Source organism: Centroberyx affinis, unplaced genomic scaffold (genome assembly GCF_046629955.1).
Source record: "Centroberyx affinis isolate AG114_WGS23_722 - 3 ecotype Tasmania unplaced genomic scaffold, CSIRO-AGI_Caff_v1 ptg001926l_1, whole genome shotgun sequence".
NCBI lineage: Eukaryota > Metazoa > Chordata > Actinopteri > Beryciformes > Berycidae > Centroberyx > Centroberyx affinis.
The window spans coordinates 14,115-24,419 of NW_027280288.1; positions in this window are offsets into that span (position 1 = coordinate 14,115).

Here is a 10,305-nt window from a genome sequence, read left to right on the forward strand (position 1 = left end):
GGAGGCTGTTTGCTGCAGTGTGAAGACACTGCATGGGCGTAGTCTGCAGCCTAGACCGGGCTGCAGTAGCCTTCATCCTGGCCCACTGTTCGGTTACAGAGATGATATAGCCTATGTATAAGCTACAATTTGTCTTTAGGGTGCGTGTTTATGTCTCTGTCCCGATTGTGTGAAAGCGTCTTGCTGTTTGTGTGTGTGTGTGTGTGTGTGTGTGTGTGTGTGTGTGTGTGTGTGTGTGTGTGTGTATGTGTGTGTTTCAACTTTCTGCTTTCATCCATGGTAATAATTTGGATCTATAGGTTCAACTTTCTAATGCTGTCCTGTGTTGAACACTGGCAGGCAAGGTTATTGATCTGACCGGACAGAAACCAGCCAGTCGCCATGGAGCCGCACCTGTCCGCCACGGCCTGCCTCCTATTTGGTAGGCTAACAACATAAGCATCATATCTCTTTATATATTTTTTTAATTAGTCCGTATGTCATTTCACTTTAAAATCTACTGAGGGGACATGGCTAGGCTACAGGACACAGATTTGATTTCAATGTGCAGTGGAATTTAAAGAAATAGTGTGGACGATTACACTGAAGAGTTGAATTATTACTTAAAAATCCAGTGAATAGGCTACTGATATTTTTTGTAAAACTCAAAAACTAGCAAGCAAACTTCAAGTCGCAAAATGAATACTTAACTAATTGTTCATTGTTCAGTCCTCCAAAACAGGAAATAGACATGGACATAAAGTTTAATCTGTCTAAACCAAAGGTATTCAAAATATAGTGGATAATTGAAGTTATAGATACAATTCTTTCGTCTTTATCACAGAAGGATGTGCTTATTTTCAACACACATCAGCACAGCCAAACATTTAAACTGAACATGTGGGGAATACAAAAAGTAGAAGCTTCAACTAAAAAAGTTGTAGATTGGAAGGGGATGAGCAAAAATAACATTTGTTTCAAATCCTTTCATCAAATTATCAAGACTGGTAACAGTTTCGCCTCTCTAGTTTGCAACAGTTCATGCCATTGCCTTAGCACACTGTTTATGTATAGTGGGAAAAAGACAAGCTGGCTTTACATCACCTCAAAAGCACTGTAGCATATTAAATATTGAACACTGCTATCTTCTCTTATCATTGCATAACCTGCCAAAAGACTGTGACTTCCTGTTGTCATTCCATTGGAACGCTATTGCCATTTGTATACAATAAAAAACAGCTTTCAGATAATAAACATAAAAAGATGCAGACTACTCCATCCTCCCCTAAGTGTGAATATGGGATTGTTAGTCACCATTGTCCAGTCACATTTAAATGCTACTGAACATAAAACGAATTTCCTGGAGAAAATGCGTGGGCTAGCTGTACAGTACCGGCTAAGATGCAGTTCTAGGTGATTGCTAGGGTGTTCTACATGGTTGCTAGGGTGTACTAGTTGGTTGCAAGGGTGTACTAGGTGGTTGCTAGAGTGTTTCTAGATGGTTGCTAGGGTGCTTCAAGGTGGTTGCTAGGGTGCTTCTATGTAGTTGATAGGGTGTTTCAAGGTGGTTGCTAGGGTGTTCTAGGTGGTTGCTAGGATGTACTAGGTGGTTGCTAGGGTGTACTAGGTGGTTGCTAGGGTGTTTCTAGGTGGTTGCTAGAGTGTATTAGGTGGTTGCAAGGGTGTTTCAAGGTGGTTGCTAGGATGTTTTTAGGTGGTTGCTAGGGTGTACTAGGTAGTTGCTAGGGCGCTTCTATGTAGTTGCTAGGGTGTTTCAAGTTGGTTGCTAGGGTGTTCTAGGTGGTTGCTAGGGTGTACAAGGTGGTTGCTAGGGGGTTTTCTAGGTGGTCGCTAGGGTATCTCTAGGTGGTTGCTAGGGTGTGTTAGGTGGTTGCTAGGGTGTACTAGGTGGTTGCTTGGGTGTTTCTAGGTGGTTGCCAGGGTGTAGTAGGTGGTTGCTAGGATGTTTCTAGGTGGTTGCTAGGGTGTACTAGGTGGTTGCTAGGGCGATTCTAGTTCTAGTTGTGTGTCTTTACCCTGCTCTTCTGTATGTCTAGCTGTGATTCCCTTCTCTTGCAGTCACGTCAGTCTCAGGGTTCCTGTTCACTCCTAAGGGGCCTCAGATGTACCCCTGTCTCACCTACCTGGAGCGTAACGTGAGGGTGGACTGCGAGTTCCCCGTCACCGACCACCGGACCGGCCCCTACTGCGAGTACCGGCAGGACAGCCGGCTGGTGGGCAGCACCTACCCCAACGCCGTCAACCTGGTGTCCACGGACAACCGCAGGAGGGCCAACGTCAGCCTGGTCAACCCCACCGTGTGCCGCCTCACCTGGGCCCCGCTGGCCGACGAGAAGCCCTACACCTACACTTGCAGGGTTTACCAGGGCACCGGCTGGAAGGAGAACAGCATGGCCGTGCATCAAAGTGAGTAACTGGAAAGGTTTTCCTTAAACTGTGATTATCTTGTGCTGATGAGACTTATCAGGGTTTGACCGATATGGGTTTTTGAAGGCCGATACTGATATTTTTGTATCAAAGCTGCCCATAGCTGATACTTTGTGCCGGTATTCAATATCAATAATTACACGTATTCAGTGTTTCCCCCTGAATTTTATTTTTGGCAAGGTGGAAAAGCCTCTGAAACAGCATTTAATTAATCTTGGGACAATTAAACTCTCAACTGAAGCCCAGACTAATGAAACATCTTTCAGGGTTAGCAGGTCCTTAAGGCAGGGTGACCCACCACACCTATTCTGGGATACATCACTGCCTTTAAATGAAGAATAAATTTACATAAAACACTGTTGAAGAATTAAATTAAATATGAGGGAAAATAATATGGGCAGTGGACGAAATGACTGGCTGATCTCCCATATGCAATAAAACCCCAATATTGGCCCAATAAATCAGCACACCAATATACTGGTCTAACCCTAATAGAAATAATATCAGAAGTCACATTCTGCTCCGTTGCAGGGATCCTCCCAATCTGCTCTGCAATCAGCGTGATGTTCCAATCTGCGCCATGGCTTCTGTCGCTGGTGATGTCACTTCCTGTGGCGGTGGGTCTGCTGAGCCCGTGACCTCGCTCACTTCCACAGGTTAAATGGACCTTTATGGAAGTGATTTTGACTCAGATGAAATTAAGAATTCACATGTGTTACTGTATTCTTACAGCGTACGACAGTCCAATCAGTATTTCTACATACATACAGTTTAGCCAACTCTCTCCGCAGAGCTAGACACCAGAGATTGAAGCCCTGGACTCATAATGCCATATTGACGTACAGCCTGGAGCTGCTGCATTGAAAATGTACCAGAGGCTTAACTTTGCAGATTCAAAGATTGATTATCTGAACATTTGCATCCAAATGAGCTTCCCATTAGTGGTAGTGCTATCAGCCAAGAAGCAGAAAATGACGCATTCGTTCACCATGGAGCTGTACATTGGTATGACATCACAGGCTTTGGGGCAAGGCAAACTCTTGTTTCTTGTATCTTGTTGAGTGGGACACTAGTGAATGCCCAGTAATACAGAAAAGAGTCCTTGGGCAGTAGAATAATTTAGTTGAACTATGATTTTTTTGTGGTATTCCCCTCTAACCACATTGAGGTGCTACACATCTTCATACAGTATTGTTTTATTTTACAGGGGGGTTTTTTTGTTGTTGTTTTTTGGCAAAGATTAGAAGCCATGGAAACGCATCAGACAAAACAAAGTCAAGTCAACTCTCACTGCATATTATTCTGTCAAAATTGACTTTTGTGCAGTCAGGGTTTTTATGTAATTATCCTTATTCTCACCACTGTACCTTAAACTTTTATTTTTCAGAATGCTAGCTCATAGAAAAAAAAAAGAAAATCTAGGTGACAACAAGGATATATAGACAATGCAGCAGTGAACACTGTTATATTTAAATTAATTTTCTATTATCTATTTGTTGATTAGAAATGAGCAGATTATCTTATTACAAAACATTTCTTATTGTTTTTCAGTCTGTAATTCAATCTGCTGATGTTGTCTTGACCAGATCTCCCTTGTAGAAGATATCATTGATCTCAATGGGACTCACCTGGATAAATAAAGATTAAAACATATAATAAATACAATCAAATCATTGTATTCATGGCCAAAAAAATCTTACATTTGTGGTTTTGTAAGTTTTTTAAGAAAAGATTTGCTTATAGATTTATATTGCACCTTATGGCTAATTCTTTTAATCAAGAGACTATGGAGAGACTGGACATAATGTGGTTCACTCATACATCTAGAACACACCATATTAGCATAAAATATATCAAGTGGAGATCTTTCTTTAGCTTTGAAGATTTGAAAATATATGTGTCGGAAGTCTGCCACCCCTGCAATATACAGTTGTATGCAAAAGTTTGGAAGCCCCTTTTCAGATTTTATTGTGCTACAAATTCATTTAAAAGTGAAATTATTAGGGCTTTTTGTCTGAGATCTGCACAGTAAACCCCCTTATTTGATTTGGGTTAAAATGCATTAGTCGTAACAATTTGCTCAACATTTGATATGTGACTCAGACTTCATATTTAGGTGGAAAAGTGTTTTTCCTTCTTGGACAGCAGAAACACGCTAACAAGTGCACCCTATAATCGAAAAATACATGTATGAAAGTTTGCATATGACTGTAAAAGTTGTGACTTTGAGGTTAACAAGTTTGTTGCATGATGTGAAGGAGGCCGAGGTTCCAGCCCTACAGTCTCATACTGTGAGTGAAACTGCAGACAGTTAGCTGGATGATGTGTTATGCAGTTCAAGTAATGCCACACATGCACAGACATTACCAAGATTGTATATGGTGAGAATGAAAGGATGGTGGAAGAATAATGTTTTGCACATCACCTTTTTCAGGGCAAAGAATGTGATTCACTGGAAAAAGTCTTCAGCGCTTAAATTAGACATTGCACTCCTTTCTGTCCCAGTACGCATGAGTTAATGTGCACAGTGTGTCGTACGAAAGAATATTGTAAGTTTATGTGTATTTCAAAGCTGCTTTTAACTTTTATGTTTACAATACACACTCCTACACTGTCTGAACATGCCTGAAGGGCCTTTTAGGCTGTCATGCTGCTTGCTCAATGCTCATATCAAATACTGTATTATTGCCATGATGCCACAAATAGAACTACTTTATAGCATCCACAGTGTTTATGTTCTCACAATCTTCTGTTGCCGTCCCATTCAGTATTATTTGCAAAGTAACATTTGTAACTAGGATATGCTTATATTTGTCACTGAGACTTTGTGTTGTTCCTGCCACCAAAGGTGTACTAAATGCTATAGCAAAGCAATAGTGAGAAATAAAGATATTATTACAATAAGAATAGCGTTTCCTCTCGTTTCTGCACGCTGTTTCCTCAGAATTCAGGAAAACATTGCACTTCCCATCAACTATTTGCATAAGAGAGCAAATTTACAATTAAATTACAAATACATAAGCAAACCCAGACAGGAATGGTGTGATTGTGAGGCATGTCCCAGTGTGGAGATCCTGCTCTTAACACCAGATGTCACCAAAACACTGGATGTAAGAAATCTCCCTCTGAGTTTTGTGATGGTGCAGCTTTAGTCCTGCAGAGGGAACTCTAGTTGTGTATTAGGATGCGGCAGTTCCTTAAAAACAGAAGACATCTGAGGTGGGGACTCGGACTCGAGTCACAATTGTAACTCCTTGAGACTTGACTTGGGTTCTAGTGACTTGGGACTCGACTTGTACTTTGATGACTTGACAAGGTTTCTAAAGTCTTGACAAAAGATCTTGTGTTTGTGTAAATGACTTCGATTGAAAGTGATGAGATTTGTTCCACCAGACGACTGAATTTGAATTATGTTTTCTGAATTTGTATGGAATGATTGAATTTATTGAAGTTGAAACTGATTATAGAAATTAAACTCATGATGCTCTTACCAAGTTTGTATCCTATTAAAACCATATTGCATTGAAAAGTGCTAGATAATTTATCTTTAAGATATTAAATTGATACTGGACTCTTGATGTTCTTCATTGAGACTTGACATTAATGACTTGGACTTGACTTGGTCACACCTAATGTCCATGCAGAGAGTAAAGTTAATCCACATGCATGTTAATACAATTGCTTGTATCCACCCAGCCGTCAGTCTGATGTGATGGGCCTTGCAGTAAAACACCCAGTCAGCAGCTCAAACTGAACAGGTCTTCAGTCTTTGCTGTAACGTCTGGAACGTCTTGCTGAGGAACTCAGTATCATCTATTAAATCCCATCTCAAAACCCACTTGTTTGAGGTGGCCTTGTTATAGTCTGTTCTGCTTTTGTGCCATTTGATTTCTACTGTTTTTATGTCTGTTTACAACCCTTGCTTACTATTTTTTCATTCTGCTTGTTGTGATGTTTTTGCCTTTTATTGTTCCATCCTATTGTTATTTTACTTTCTCTCTTTTAGTAGTTATTGTTGTCTTTGAAGCTTCTTTTATTTTGACTAATAAGCACTTTGTAACTGTTTTGACGAGTGCTATATAAATAATATTTGTTATAAAAGTTGTTATTATTATTATTTATTATTTAGAAATTATTTCGAGAACACCTTCTCACTCAAGGGTAGCTCCACAGGTATGAGGCCAGTTTCAGCATTGAAGCATACTTTAATTTTGTCAACGCATGACAGAAGAGCCAGTGCAGAACCGCACATATTTTTCTGCTTTACTTTGGTCAGCATTTTTCACATAATGCTGCAGATGACTGAAGATCATCTGTTCTCTCTGAATGAGAAACACCTTTGTTGTTTCAACTAGTTGTGACACTTTCTTCCACTTCCATGAGTTTTGTCCATCCAATCACATTAGCTGTGTGACATCCTCATTGTTGTTTGAATTCCATATAATCACAACTCCTAAGTCATCTGTTCCTCCAAGGTCTTCCTCGTCATCCTCTGGATCCCATGGAAGTGTATCTGCCTCATTCTCATGTATTTCTGCAAGGTCGTCAAAAGTTTAATTGCAGAGATTCCCGAGCTCCATTTTGTGGAGTGCCATTAGGAATCGGATTGGTTAGGGTTATTTTGACGGCAACAGTTGGTGGTGCATTTGTGATGGATGTGATGTCACTCACCTTGGCAGGGTGAAAAAGGACCACTGCTGGCCAGATGTGTCCACTCCACACTCACAGCGATACTCCAACTGCTCCTCCTGCAACAAAGAGAGAGATCAGAGATTTGCATGAATGGCAACAAATCAAAATGACTAACATACCCATACACTTGCACCAACACACACACACAACCGCTTTTGGAGTTAGGGGTACCATTGGTGGTGGTTAGTAGGTAGTGGCGGGGTTGAACTCGCACTAAAATGTTTAAAGGTTTTTATTCAATTTATATACATATATGATCAAAAATGTTTAATAAGGTCATTGTTAAAATTTGATTTTGTTTCAGTGGTTAAATTTAAAAAAAAAAAATGCACCCATTTTTCCAGGCAGTTTTGGACTTACCCCAGTAAACAACAGGGCTTGGTCTTGATTGGCTCCCTCGCTAAAGAATTAATGAGATCCATCCAATCAGGCCAGTTTGCAACATTTGAAGTGTTAAGCGCTACATGTCGCTACAATAAGGTGCTTGGATTCCAGTATTCATCAACTCTCCACCATCAACACAGTAAGCCCCAAATAAAATCCATTCATTTGTGTATCATGATTCAAAAACTGTATAGTTTCATTTCTAAAGTGCCCGTTTATGTATGAGACTTTGCTCTTCTAACAAACCAAAGGTTCATGATAAATGGAAACTGTAATGAAAGGTTAAATGAAAAACAGTTTCCTACACTTGTGGGGGAGATTGAAACTCACATGAAACTACAACTCAAAATCATCCTCCATCTCCTCACTCTCAAATGCTCCACCACTGAGTCCCTGGTTGTAGTAGAAGAAGACCGGTAGATAGTTTGTTGACCATTGGACAGATTTGGACCATTTTATGTGAAAAATGTGATTGGACAAACTTACAAGCACTCTGTTGATTTGGCCATTTCATGTGGAAAAATGGCCATCATCCAAGTATTCTTACCCTGACTAAAAGGCAACCAGTTGTTTGCACCTATACAACAAACCTGATTTCTTCAGTTTCCTCTTTAAGAATGCAGTAGGACTGATCAGCATCTACAGGCTGCTTCTGGTTAATCTCATCATGAATTCATCTTAATCCTGGCCTCCCTGTGAGAGTCAGGGAGTAGTAGGGGCAGGTTTGAGGCTGGATGTGCGTGTGCATACTGCGCTTTATATTAGCTAAGCTGTAATGGCCCAAACCTCCTAATTTCCTGGCTTTGTGCCGGGGCCACACAGATACATTAGCCTGGCCCCAGCTCGCTATGCAGCCCCTGCAGGCCGCCGCCCCCCTTGGGAGAAGATACCGCCAAAGGCCCGCCTCATCCAAGCCTGATGGGAGTCATCTCCTTCAACTCTGAGACTCGTAAAACAAGCCTTTATCATGCACTTGACGCAGATGTAAATAGAGGTTCTGTTGTCATTTCTATCAGCCAATTAAGAGAATCAACCAGGAGTGGGAGCACAGTAGGACTCCTTTAAACTGCATCAATCTCATGAGATAATATTTGCGGAACAAGCAGCAAAACCTCATGGTTTTTGTTGTGTTGTGGCGCTGAATCACCTCTGCATCCAGAATAACCACTTAGTCCAAAACAAATGTTTAGTATTTGTGTGACAACACTGTCACTTTGTAATTTAGCTTAACAAATTCACTCAGCTGCCTCAACTACCTCATACAGCCATCAAATATAATCATAGCCCATGAATCCAATACTGTGCTACAGCTAAACTGGTCACATTAAGGCTGAGCACTTTACATTCATGTTTGAATGAGGCATGTAGGATGATGCTCTCATCCTGAGTGACTTACAATGAGAGCAATAGCAGAAAGATCATTAACTCCTAGCTCACCAACATTACAAGGACACAACTGTGAGGAGTGCAAGGTACCATAGCTCCCAGACAACAGATGTAGCAGATAGAGTGCTTGGTAAAGAAAACATCCAGGCAGAAAACACATAGAGCGGATGGAGTGCAGGAAGGTGGGTGGCATGGGAGTGTTTTAAGTCTCCATGATCCTTTCTGTAACTAATGTAGAGCGCAAGTTTGCAACCAGTGAGGCTGACAAGACGTTGTCCTACTGTAGGCAAACAGATAAGGGACAGTGGGCCTGGGTTTCCCTTAACCCCACCCAGCTGCCCTCCTTCCTCCTCCTATTATGCTTTATTGACCATTCAGGCAGCAGAGGCGACCTGAAGGCTTTGGAAACAACAACCACTTAGGGAGTTTTATTGTGATCTGCCTCCCTGCTGTTAAATGACTCTCATCCACTCAGGTGATCAGTCTGAGTATGATTAATTGTGTGTGAAACAGGCTGGCTCTGTTAAACTGGCTATTGGAGAATGGGTTGGAGAAACAGAGTTGACACTTTTCCATTTTTCTTTATTCATCTATGGAAATGTTCTCAGTACAGATCTGTAATGGAGAGGTTATGTGTAAAATCATGCATTTGATGAAAGCATGATACTTGTAATGCTCATGTCTTGCATAATTATGAACATTTTTGTCCTCTGGACAGATAATACCAAAAACCTGCTTTGACATCACTGATTGGGGTGTGTCCAGAAGTGCAACATGCTTCAATCCATAGGAAGCAATGCAACAACAATTGTCTGCCTTTGAAAAGAAAGGGTCAGACTGGGAAGGAATGAAAATGTGCCTTGATAGTCATCAAAAGTCATGGAAAAACCAAGGAACTTTCAGTCAGGCCCTGCGCTGAAACCCTGGAAACTATTTGTAAGCAGTACATTTCCCAGTTGTTAATATAATGTGAATCACAAGCGACTGGTTAGTTTCAGAGGTTTATTGCACTTCCCATTAGTAAATGATCAGATGTTATTTAGGGTAACAGCCACATGACTCAATGGTTTGCTTCCATTACAGAAAGACACGCACACACACATTTCGACATGCTATGGAACGACTAAATGATGCATGCAAGTTTAAGGAGTCAACATTTATAAAATGACCAGCCCTAATGAGCATGCTCTCTGCCAGCGCTGATACATTATAGAGGTTTGTTGAATTTAAAAAGAGGTAAGTGGAATGAATCTTGGTGTTAAATTTGAACCTCCTGAGACACCAGTCCGCAGTGAGAACTGATGATATCTGGGTGGGTGACTCATAATTGTTGCACATATGATATTAACAGAGAAAGGTTATTCTGGGAATTCTGATGCGTGTGGATAATGAATCCACACGCATTTATTCCATACG